General features: G+C 46.8%; 1 long non-coding RNA gene across 2 annotated transcripts in view; it reads right to left on the bottom strand.

Moving 5' to 3' along the window:
- Window positions 1–5,635: 5,635 nt before the first annotated feature.
- The window catches only part of LOC144305939 (uncharacterized), a 53,613-nt gene continuing 47,106 nt past the window's right edge, over window positions 5,636–12,142 (bottom strand). For both annotated transcript variants that reach the window (XR_013372968.1, XR_013372970.1), the window contains exons 4-5: window positions 7,578–7,813; window positions 5,636–6,018 (exon numbers count right to left, since the gene is read on the bottom strand). This is a non-coding gene — a long non-coding RNA (uncharacterized LOC144305939). The remainder of the gene's footprint in view (window positions 6,019–7,577; window positions 7,814–12,142) is intronic.

Below are 12,142 nucleotides of genomic sequence, written 5' to 3'. Positions count from 1 at the left end.
ACTTTTATCTCGGTTTCTTTATCGCTAATTATAAAATAACACTGTTTAATAACACCGTGTTATTGTGAGAATAAAATGGAACAGATGCAAAGTATCTAGCACCTGCCTGACACTTAGCAGGTACCAAGGAAGTGTAAGGCTGCAGATCTACACTTGCTTCGCAAACTGCAGGCATGAAAGGCAACCAGGAGTCAAATGTTGCCTCAGTGGCTCCAGAGCAGGGACTTCGAGATTTCCACTTAACATGGAAAAGTGAGTGAAAGTTTGTGCTCTCTTCCCATGGCAGCCCAAAAGGAGGCTGAAGAAGACGACTCACTGGCTCCCCACCTGGCGCCATTTCGCTAGGCCTGAATCCCATTCATTCCACAATGGTGGCCATCCTTCTGGGGAGGGGGGGAAGGCCTGGCCCTTGGAAAGGGCATCTCAGGGAGTCTTCACCCTTGCTTCTCCACCTTTCCACCTGTGGCCACAAAATCACCCAGGAGAGTGGGGCACAGAGAGGGGCTTAGTAGACTGGATGGGAGCTGGGGCCAGGAAGCTAGCATGTTCTCAGCCAAATGCCAAGTTTTAGTAGCTTGGGAAAACAACAACAACAACAACAACAACAACAAAACCACCCTAAACCCCAAGGCCCAGAGGTCACCATCTAAAAATGGAAAAGCATCCCCAATAAATCGTTGCTGGCCACATTATCTCTGGATTTCAAAAGAAGCTGAGTTCAGCCTTAATTCCTCCCTTTTGCTGCCCTTATTTTTATTCCTTAAAAGGGTAAAGGGCTTTTGGACCCAAACTGTGGCTGTGAAGGCCCGGGAAAGGGGGATGGGTGGTGGTGATGCTTGTGGGACCTTGCCCTCTTCACAGCTCATCAGCGGCTTTACCCTAAGGCCAGGCCACACCCCACCATTGCTATTTTGTTCCCTTGGGCTCCCAGAGGCTGGGCTCGGTGGGCCAAGCCAGCAGATCGGGGAGCCCCTGCCTCGCCTGTGGACCCCTCCACCCCTCCAACCTCCACCTTACACCCCCTAGCCTGAGAGAGAAGCCCTCTTCCCCTCTCTGCATCCCTCCAGAAGTCCCGCGAGTGGTCTCAGGTGTCACCTGCAACCAGAGCTTCTGTCTGGCCTGCAGGGCTTTGCACAGTCCCTGAGCCCTGTCACCCCAGGCCCCCACCAGAAAGCTGAAAGGCCTGGTGCTGCTGACGTGAAGATAATGGGTCTGCTGGGCTGAAAGCATTCCAGTCTCCCACATTCAGTAGGAAGGGGTGCGTGGTGGGGAGGAAAGGTCCGTAATGCTGATGGTTTATGTTTTCCCAAGCCAGCATTCCTCACAAACAGCTGTGTTTATACAAAAGTGGGGAGAGGGAGAGAGGGAGAGAAAGGACAGTGTCCTGGGGATGACATCACTCTGTCTTGTCTGCCTCAGCTCCAACAACGGGGGCAGGACGAGGTGGGCGGTGAAAGCTACAGCAGGTTGGCGCTGGGGTGTTCCTCTGTGCTTGTGTTCATTAGATATATAATTTTCCGACTCTCCAGCCTGTTCCCTCCCCACTCTCGCTCCCAGAGCATCCTAATACATTTTGCAGAACACTGGTTTCCCTAGAATAGCACCCTCGGAGGAAGGCTAGATCTGGGGGCTCGGGTTCACTCCTTCTAATCTCTTTAACAAACCTCTCCCCTACCCCAGCCCCGAAGAAAAGCCTGACAGGAGGCAGAGTCATTAAAGTGAATTAAAATGCATCCAAGAAGAGATTAGCCCCCAAAGCCATTCCCATATCAGACAAAGGCCCCTTTCATGCAGACTCCAGCCGCTTGGAGCCCTGTAAGCAGAGATTAGAGAACAAATTCTCAGAACCCAGAAGCACTGGCTCCTCGGGCCTCGGGCCAACACAACCTACTCTGGCTCGACCTTAACAACTTAGCTACATTTGACTTAAGACTCAGCTGGTAAGGGAGGGGGCTCCACGGGGGCAAATGCGTCCCAGTCCACTGAGCCAGGCTGTCCCTAACACAACTCAAAGGCACAAAGCTCATCGGTTTTTGCACCCTGCCTCCTGTCTCAGGGTTTACGGCAGGATTGTCCTTCCAGCAGGGGTCTAGACACAGTCCCTTTGGAGCCCTGTCTCCTCATCTGTAGCCGTCTTGCTGAGCATCTATTTTGTGCCAGGCTGACCACGACACAGTGTATACAAAGAGATGGCCAGAATAGGATCCCTGCTGCCGAGGTGCTTACTGCTGTATGTTGGAGCAAAACAGATATGTAAAGAGTGAGTGCATTAAATATCATATGGACCTAATAAAGGCTGTTTGGAGAGGTGCACAAAGGGTACCAAACATGGTCGATTCTGCACCAGGAAGGCCCAGGACAATTTCGTAATAAAAACGAGACACGAGCCAAGTCTTGAAGGAGGAGTACATGTTCACTAGGTAAACTTGGGCTGGAGATGGAGGAGGGAGGAAGAGTGAGAACATTCCAGGCAAAGGATGCAGCATGACCAAAGGCAGTGAGCGTGCCAGAGCATGTTGCCCGGACTGGCCTCCAAGATTCTCCCCTAGAGGAGCAGAGCATCTGAGGAGCAGCGCTGCAATAGATGAAATGAGAGGGCTACAGGGGCCAAGTTACAAAGAGCCTCATGTGCCAATCGGAGGAGTTTGAAGAAACGTAGTCTTCAAACTTCAGAACTGCTGGGGGATTTTAAGCAAGGGACAGTCCGCAGTCAGCCATGCATTTCAGATAGATCATTCTGGGAGATGTCCAAGGTTGGATACAAGGGGACCAGCTGGAGAATTATTTTAAGAACCCAGTGAAGAGTTGGTGAGGTTTGATGGGTGGCGGTGGCCATACAGGGGTTGGTGAGATGGAACACATGCGTGAGACATACTAAAGAAAAAAAAATGGAAGTAACAGCCCTTAATCTGAGGAGTCAGGGAAATGGAGAAATCTAGAATGACTCTAAGACCTGGTAGCTGGAAGATGTAGGGTCAGTCTCCAAAGCACGGGTTACGGGAAGAAGGCTATTGGGACAAAGGCACTGGTGCCCTCTTGGGCATGAGCTCCATTCAGCCTCTCACTTCCTCCTGATTCCAGCCAAGCTTCAGCTGCCAGTTCCAGACAGGGGCCACCAGTTCAGAGCTGGTGCAGCCTGGCTCCACCTTGGCCTGGGCACGTTCCCTGGGGCATCTCCCACCAGGGCTTCTCTGGCCTGCAGTGGTGTGCATGCCTCATAGAACCACTGGGCACTCACATACGCCCAACCCAGAAGCACAGGAGAATTAATGCCCACTGAGCACCCAGTAGGTGATGGGGATGATGGGAAATGTTTCCCCTTCTCAACTGGGTCACCCAGTTGCCCGTGGCCAACTTGGCAATCTATCTTTGTAATGGATCTCTCTCTCTCCTGTTTCATTCTCCTTTTCCCTTACTCCTCTTTGGAGTCCCGAAATAAAGTATTCACACATGGGATGATTAATTTTATGGGTCATCTTGGCTGCGCCACAGTGCCCAGATATGTGGTAAAACATTATTTCTGGGTGTTTCAGTGAGGATGTTTTGGGATGAAATTAATATTTAAATCCGTGGATGTGGGCCTCATCTAATCAGTTGAAGGGCCGCATAGTATAAAGGACTGCCTTCTCCCAACAATTTACACTGCAGCATCAGCTCTTCCTGGGTCTTCAGGCTGCAGGTCTACCCTCAGATTTTAGACCTACCGTCCTCCATAATGTCATGAGCCAGTTCTCTAAAAGAAATCTCTTTCTATGTAAATATACATTCTTTTTGTTCTATTTCTCTAGCGAACCCTAACACAACATATAAGTCTCTGTCTCAGGGGAACCTAGCTTTCTGGGGAACCCAGCTTAAAGGAATGATGTTGATCTGGCATTACAAGGACGTGAAGATGAATATCCAACAGGGGTACCCACAAAAGGAATATGGATTTAGGAGTCACCCATCCACAAATGGCACTTGAAGCAAGAAGGATGAATAGAGGGAAAGACTTCAAAGACTCAAAAAATCATTATGTTAGATCCCTTGTCTTCACCCAAAATAAATGAACTCAATTGCTTTGTATAAACTTACTGTTTGGGGATCCCTGGGTGGCGCAGCGGTTTAGCGCCTGCCTTTGGCCCAGGGCGCGATCCTGGAGACCCAGGATCGAATCCCACGTCGGGCTCCCAGTGCATGGAGCCTGCTTCTCCCTCTGACTATGTCTCTGCCTCTCTCTCTCTCTATCTCTGTGTGACTATCATAAATAAATAAAAATTTAAAAAAAAAGATAAAAAAAAATTTACTGTTTTGAGAGAAGGGGCAAAAAGGGAAATCTCATTAAAATAAATAAAAGTATCACTGTGCCCATAAAGAATGAATGACAGGAGGGGGTCACCATTTCCACTTGAGATGTTTAAAAATAATTGCATTCTTCCACCTAGGTTTCCATATGAAGTCCCACTGTCTGCAGCCCCGGGTGACAATGGTCACTAGAGCGTGCTAGAATTTCAATCTCCAACCCTTTCGGTATGAACCACTTTATTTTGCTCCCAAAGCAGGTGAAGGGCATGGCTTTGTCTTCTGGAATAGAATTGGGTTGTTTTGTTTTGTTTTGTTTTGTTTTGTTTTGTTTTGTTTTGTTTCATTTTAGAGCAATCCTTACTCCAAGGCTCCTCAAAGGCCACATCCTTCACTCTGACCCCATGGTGTCCTGGCACGGACTGGGGTGAGAATGGCAACACTGAAGTTCTTGTCCTAGCGTCAATCACTGATTCATCCTGCATGTCATTTCCCTTCTCTGGCCTTACTGTTGTCACACGGGAAATAGGAGAATTGAGCCAGGTGCTCCTTAAGTTCCCTTTTATATCTACCACCCTGGCTTGCTTTCTTTCTTTTTAAAGATTTTATTTATTTGTTTATTATTTATTTATTTATTTATTTATTTATTTATTTATTTATTTATGAGAGAGAATGAGGGGAGGGGCAGAAGGAGAGGGAGAGAGAATTGCAAACAGACTCTGTGCTGAGCACAAGGCTCCACGCGAGCCTGCTCCATGCAAGGCTCAATCTTACAACCCTCAGATCATGACCTGAGCCGAAACCAAGAGTCAGATCCTTAATCGACTGAGCCACCTAGGCACCCCAAGCATCCTGGCCTTTAAGATGTCACGTGCTTACTCCCAGCATTTCACTCCCCTTTAGAGAAGCTGGTGGGAACTCCCATGATGCTCTCCTCCCTGGCATTGGATTTCAATCTGTTTTATTGGCTGAACAGCATGTGCTCAACTCAATACACCACACACAGAGCACATGCCACATATCACGTACATGCTATGCATGCTGCACACACACCACAAATAGATCTATGTTCACTGCTCTATGGTCTGCGTCCACTCCAGTACCCCTGCCGCCACATGGCCTTGCCTCCTCCGTCTTCATTCTCATCTGCAGAGGACAGTTTTGCAGGTTGCAGATGTAAAACTCAGGGACAAGAAAAAGGCAACCAGGATGCCGATGAATATGTAATAGAAATCTCCCCCAACCTACCCTTTCAAACATGGAAAAGCTATTTGTTTTTCATAGTTGACTTAGCTACTTCATCAGCCGTCAGGGTCTTAGAGGCATCTTGACTCACTTTCATCTTTTAATTATTTGTACTTATTTTAGCATCTGGGCACATTCTGCAGTTTTATGTTGCTTACGCCGTGCAAAACACTGAGAACGTGCATGTGCAGGTCAAGAATCTCACTGGGAACGCTCAGAGGGGACAGCAGCCCCTGGCCTCCAATCGCCCCATCTGAGAGACGGAGCTCACCTACCCAGGGTTTCTCTCTCAGTCTCTTGTTTGCTTCCTTTGTTTCGCCTATTTGCAGATGTATACATTCACACTTCTGTTCCGTTTTTTTATTATCTAGCTGGACTGCAAGACCCCACGGGAAGGCGCCTGTTGAACCACTGCAACCCTGGCTCTGGCAAAACATGTGGGACATAATAGATGCTCAACAAATGCTTCTCGGATGTTGATTCATGAAGCAGCTGGAACAAAATGCAAGACATTACATCTTCTGACAGAATTAACAACCCCCGAGCTTCAGCTGTTCTCTCACTCACAGACTGAGAAAATTAAAACAGGCTGAAAAACATCCAAGTTAGGAGGGCCGTGAGGTCCTGGGACAAGTTGAAATAGAAGGAAAAGCCCTGGAGCAAGAGCCAGGAAGTCTGAGTTCAAATACCAGCTGTTTCTTTATTGGGATATGACCTTGGGCAAGTGGCTCATTCTCTCTGTCCCTATTTCCTATAAAAAGAGGATATTATACTTGATCAGTATTTCTTTCAAGGTTTCAGGACTTCATATTTTTTTTACAGCAGGGTAAACTAGCATCCCATTAGCACACAACACCTCCTAAGTTCAAATGTATGATATTTACTTGATACTTTTACATCAACAATGGGGCTGATGAGGCTGTTTCGGTGAATACAAAAATATCAGATCCGGAGCTATGGAGAAAAAGCTGAGAACTTATGCTGAATTTAATTACACCATCTCAAAATTCAGATTCACACAGATAAATGGTTTTAAAATGGTTACTCCTCAGATAACCATGTCTGATTTCCAAGCATGTGCCTAAGCGAGTAACCTGGTAAGGCAGGTAGCTGGTAGGATACATTTCTCAGAGTCCCTCACAATTAAATGTGGCCACGTGACACGTTTCCAGCCAATAACATGGGAGTGGAAAGATGTGCACAGCCCCTCTAAGAAACTCTGACACACGATTCTCCACGTTCTTTGCTCCTCTGCTGGCTTGATGAAGAGGGATGCAGAAAACCTGGAATTTGGAGGTGAGAGATGGTGGAGCCACAAGATGGAAGGAGCCTGGGTCCCCACACCTCCGCTTGAAGGAAAGCCAGCCAGCATTCAGAAACACCCATTTTAGGCTTCATTCTTCTAGTGTACTTGATCCATTATGTAATTTTTTTAGAGCAACTAGCACTACCTTAATTACCTGGCCAACACAAGTTAACTTTTGAGGGCTTTTAAATGCACATCTGAAAATGTGTTCTATGATACATGTTGTCTTAATTGGAGCTTTTGAAATAGTTTATATGTTTTTCAGAATGAAATGTGAATAAAATAAATGTTTGTGATATCCCTGAACCTCCTTTATGAGGCCCAAGTCTTTATAAAATATATATGAAAACCCCACATAGTCTGGGCCAGGACTAGATCCTTTCAAAGATCCTTTCTGGAGCCAACATATTATTCTTGAGTTGTATTGGTCTTTATAAAGAGGAAATAAACTCCTTTTGCCTCTGAAATAAAACAGCATCTAAGAAACTCCATGGGACAGTCATGGTATTTGTTGCATATTTAGGGAGGGATGGTCCTTCTTTAGAGAACGTTGGTTCTAGGATCTTATTTCTTTTAGATGTAGTAACAACCATGCTAAAAATGGCTTGAACTCTGTCAAGCAATGACATAAGTTATCTGGAAGGTCCTTCAAAGTAAAGTCAAAATTAGAATGACTTTTTCATGGGTTCTATTTATATGCAAACACATTAATAAATAACACTTTGATAATCTCACAATTACTAACCAGAACAAAAACAAGCAAGGCCTTTTTCTCCTGCTGTGGTCTTTCTTCAGGAACCATGATGCTCAGAAGTTGTGGAATGACCACAATGACTTCTGCAATGTGCAGTCACAGTAGCAAATAGATGCCAGGCCCGGCACAGATCAGAAATTCCTCAAGCCACAAGGACACCCGGGCTTCACCTGCAGGCAGGACTACCCCCAGGAACTTTTTCTCTCTCCTCATAGGAGGGCCAGTGTCTAGAAGAGACAAAGAGAGACTAGCAATGTGGACAACATTGACATTTCTCAGGTTTTAAGTTTATCTTAACTTAGTAGTGTTCACCTCTGGGGACAGGAGTATGCTGCCAATCTTCAGGGAGTTTAAAACCTAAAAGAGCTGGGCAGCCGGGTGGCTCAGCGGTTTAGCACCACCTTCAGTCCAGGGTGTGATCCTGGAGACCCGGGATCAAGTCCATGTCAGGCTCCCGGCATGAAGCCTGCTTCTCCTGCTGCCTGTGTCTCTGCCTCTCTCTCTCTTTCTCTCTCTCTCTGTTTCATGAATAAATAAATAAAATCTAAAAAAAAAAAAAAAAAAAAAAAGACCTAAAAGAGTCAAATATCATCACTGCCTGCCAAGCTTGAGAGCCTTGAAGAGAGGTATTAGCCTAAAGCATAAGAAAGAAATTCAGAGACACTTTGGATTAGGCATCCCTGAGTTTGAATCCAGTACTTCACATGCCACTGTGTGACCTTAGGGAAGTTATGTAACCACCCCGAGCCAGCCAGCAGCTTCTAGTGTGAAAATGGCAACTAGAGAGTAGCTCAGGGTCCGACCTGGTCCAGCCCTGAGAACTCATGCCCAGTTGCAGGCCTCTAACCCCCACCCAGTTTCATTTTGCCTCATGGTTCTGAAGCACCCTGCTAAGTGCTGAACCTTCCAGAAGGAAAGGATGCTCTGTCCCTGCAGGCCAGAGACCCAGAAGCCACTGAGTCCTTGCCCAAGTAATGTGGTAGAAGGGGAGGCGTTGTTTTCCTTTCTTTCTTTTTCTTTTTGTTTTTCTTTTGCAAAACACTTGAGAAGCTTGGGGAAAAGAATCTTTGTGAGCCCCTGCAAAGATGTAACTCTAGACGGCCTCCCAGCTGGGCCAGGCCTGCCAAGTGTCAAGCTGGAGACCACAAAGAGAAGGAGGGTTTCCGCACAAAGGAGGCATGGGTCTCTGGGAGTAGATGATCCAAGGGTGAACCAAAATAAACTTGTCATAGTCTGAATGCTGGGACAGGCAAAACTACCTCCTGGTACAGAAAGCCTCTCACGTCCTGGGCCAGACTAGAGATTGATGCTTGGAGAAAGAGTATAAAATGGCTCATATCCACTCTCCATTGCATGGATGTGGCCTTTGCCCAAATTCCAGAAGGCAATGCGGGATGGTTAGCAAGTTGATTTTTTGACTATCTGGCCTGCCTTATCCATCCTCTCTCATCATGCCTGGGTCCCAAGGTCTGACAATGGAAAAGTAACCTACTGCACTCACCTTCCAGAGGGATCATAACCCTCTTCTATTTCTATTCTATTTCTCAGAATAGTCCTCATACCAGACTCAGTTTCTTTTCTTCCCAGACTTACTTGACTCCACCTGCCCTTAAACCTCAGTTGCTTGCACAGTGGAGAGTCTCAGCTGCTACTACTGCACCACCTCATCTCCTAAAACTGCCAGCTCACTCAGCCTCCTCGCAGAACAGGAGCTGGGTTTCCATGTGGCCTCCAACACACCTGTTTCGGGGTGAGTGTTCTGGGGGTTACGGAGCCTCAACAGTTCCACTACCCAGGTCTGACCCAGCTGGATTCACCTTTTCCAGCAGCTGCCAAAAGGGTGAACTCTGAATAATGACAGGCAAACAATACCAAGGATCTAGCTGATAAATTCTTCCCACTACTCTCCAGAGCAGAGCCTCGAAAGGAGAGTTCCAAGATATTCCAAGATTATTCCTTACAATTGCTCCAGAGAGATTTCCCATGTGCCCAAATGACTTGCTGAGTGTCTTCTTGGAAGGCTGTGGCCAACTCTGTATGTACCACTGTGGATTTTTCTTTCCTTCCTTCTCTGCCTCCTCTTCTGTATCCCTCACTCTTGCTGCCCTCAGATTGCACTCTCCAAAAAAACTATTAGCATGTTGGCCTCCGGCTCTATGTGCTAAAGAATGTAGCCTAAAACAGCCCTCATTATCCTTACTCTCTCTCCAGCTGGAGGGATTAATTTAGGCAGGCCGCCCTCACCCCCACCCACTCACTCTTCTATTCCCTCCCTCTTCCAACCACTTACCTCCCAAAAGGAAGTAGTGTAGTATACCTCTCCAACTGTTATGCCAACGATTTATATTCATTTTTTTTCATTTCATGTATTTTTGGTTTTACACCTTGAGCTTACAGATTTAGGATGCCCTTGGTCAATTTATCAAAACTAAGATATAAATTCGTGTACAGGCACAGCTGGGTGCCTCAGTGGTTGAGTGTCTGCCTTTGGCTCAGGTCGTGATCACGGGGTCCTGGGATCAAGTCCCACATCAGGCTCCCTGTAGGGAGCCTGCTTTTCCCTCTGCCTCTCTCTCTCTCTCTGGGTCTCTCATGAATAAATAAATAAAATCTTTAAAAATAAATAAAAAAATAAACCCATGTACACGCCTTCCCTGGGATTTAGAAAGAAAGAAAATCCCATTCACACAGACTGTAAGCCAGATCTGCATTTGTGCAGCAAAGAAGACCCAGAGCAATGGTTTCTAGAGCCAGAGTTCACTCTGGAGTAGGGTGACTGAAGTCTGACCCCCAGAACACTGGTTGCATGGGATATTAAAAAGTAGAGGGTTCTATTCTCAAATACACTTAGTGCCTGAGGGTTAAAAAAAAAACTGAAATTGTTTTCCAGGCCCTGTAAGGTATCTGAGGGTTTACTATAGTATTTCGTGGTGTTCCTCTCCAAGAAATGAGTTTGTGGCATTTTCTTAATTTACTGGAACGCACCCTTTTCTCCCTGAGCATCTGGTAGGATTGATGCCACACGAAATACTCAGTTCTTGTGCTTACTAGTGTGACAGAAATTCTAGATGAACCAGCTCCTGGGAAGATGCCTCTCCACAGAATCTTTGGGTTCCTGCTGAAAAATACCACGGCTGTCTAGAGTCAGTCTTAATCTACTATCCTAAAACACTAATAAAAGCCGAGGTTAACTACCAAGAACTAATTCTAGGGGAAGCCTGCTTCCTTCTTCCTATTCACCATCCACAGAATGATTTGTACTCATGATTCACCCACTCCTTTTCCACATAAGGCTACAGCTACTCCTCCCACCCTGCTTATACCACTGTCAACCCGACTATTCAAAATCCCAACAGAAAGAAGAAACCGAGGTACAACTCACCTTCCCAACCTGCACCCCCTCCCTCACTCCCCCCACCCTCACTCAACCACACCCCCACCCTCACTCACCCAAGGTGAGCAGTTACTGAAGGTTCAAAGCATCTGTCCTCCTCCCCACCCAGTAGTGCTCCAAGTCACTTCCTAGTTTGGGATTAATAAAGTGCAACTGGAAAGTTTGCTGCAGTAAGTACTGGGGGTTAAAGCTGCCATCACTACATAAAATCTCGGAGTGAAGGCTTCAGTAAGCAAAGCAGGCTAAGGGCTCCTGTCCCCCTGGTAATAAGCAGCGGAAACGAGCTTCTGGAGGAAGCCAGTGTCCCACATAAATCCAACGTGTTAGCGGGTCCACCTGCTGCACAGCAGAGGCTGCAGGGAGGGGCAGCCTGGCGGGGCGAGGACGGAGAGCAGAGCTGGGAATGGTCTACAGAGACCATCTAAACCAGCTTCTTCATTTTGCACAGAGGGAGACAGAAGTGCGGAGAAATAAACTTGCTTTCCTGAGGCCACAGCATCCATCAACGTTGAGCTAGGAGTAGAACTCTGGATTAATCTTCCCAAAGCAAAATCCTGGGCCGCTCAGCCAAGCTATTTTGAATAAAGGCCCCTCTCTGGGCCTTGTAGACACTAATGTGTGTCTCCCACATTTGGGGGCAGAGGAGGGGAGATATCAGCAATGGAGTGAAAATTGGAAAGTGGAGGTTATTCTTAATATTCGGGCACAGCACTGAAATGGGAAAAATGATGCTAACGTTCTTAGGAGGAATTTTGAAATACATACAGATCATGTGCTAGATTCTCCCACCGAGACAGGGAACTAAACCTGATTTAACAGTTTAATTAGAGGGACTCACTGTTGGAATAGAGAATAAGGAAGAGTGGAGAAAAAATAAAATGAACTCTGAGCTAAATCCCTCCCTGGTCTAAGTGACAGGTCCCTCCCTTCAACCTGTAGCGCCCCCTCCTGGGTGGCAAAGGCTCCAACCTAAAGACCGAAGAGTGACTGTTTTGTGGCCTTTATATTTTAGTATCAATTCTCATTTAGCCATGCAGGGCTTGGGGCAGACGGCATCATGAGTACCACCCCAGCCCCAGCTAATGGGGAAGTTCTGCTGGGCCCCAAGGAGTCCCTGAGACTCCAGCACTCTGGAAACGCTGCCCTGCCTTCTGGCAGCTTC

The sequence above is a fragment of the Canis aureus genome, chromosome 36, assembly GCF_053574225.1.
Source record: "Canis aureus isolate CA01 chromosome 36, VMU_Caureus_v.1.0, whole genome shotgun sequence".
In the NCBI taxonomy this organism is placed as follows: Eukaryota; Metazoa; Chordata; class Mammalia; order Carnivora; family Canidae; genus Canis; species Canis aureus.
Note: the sequence above shows the minus strand (reverse complement) of the source record. Positions and strands in the feature narration are given on the sequence as shown.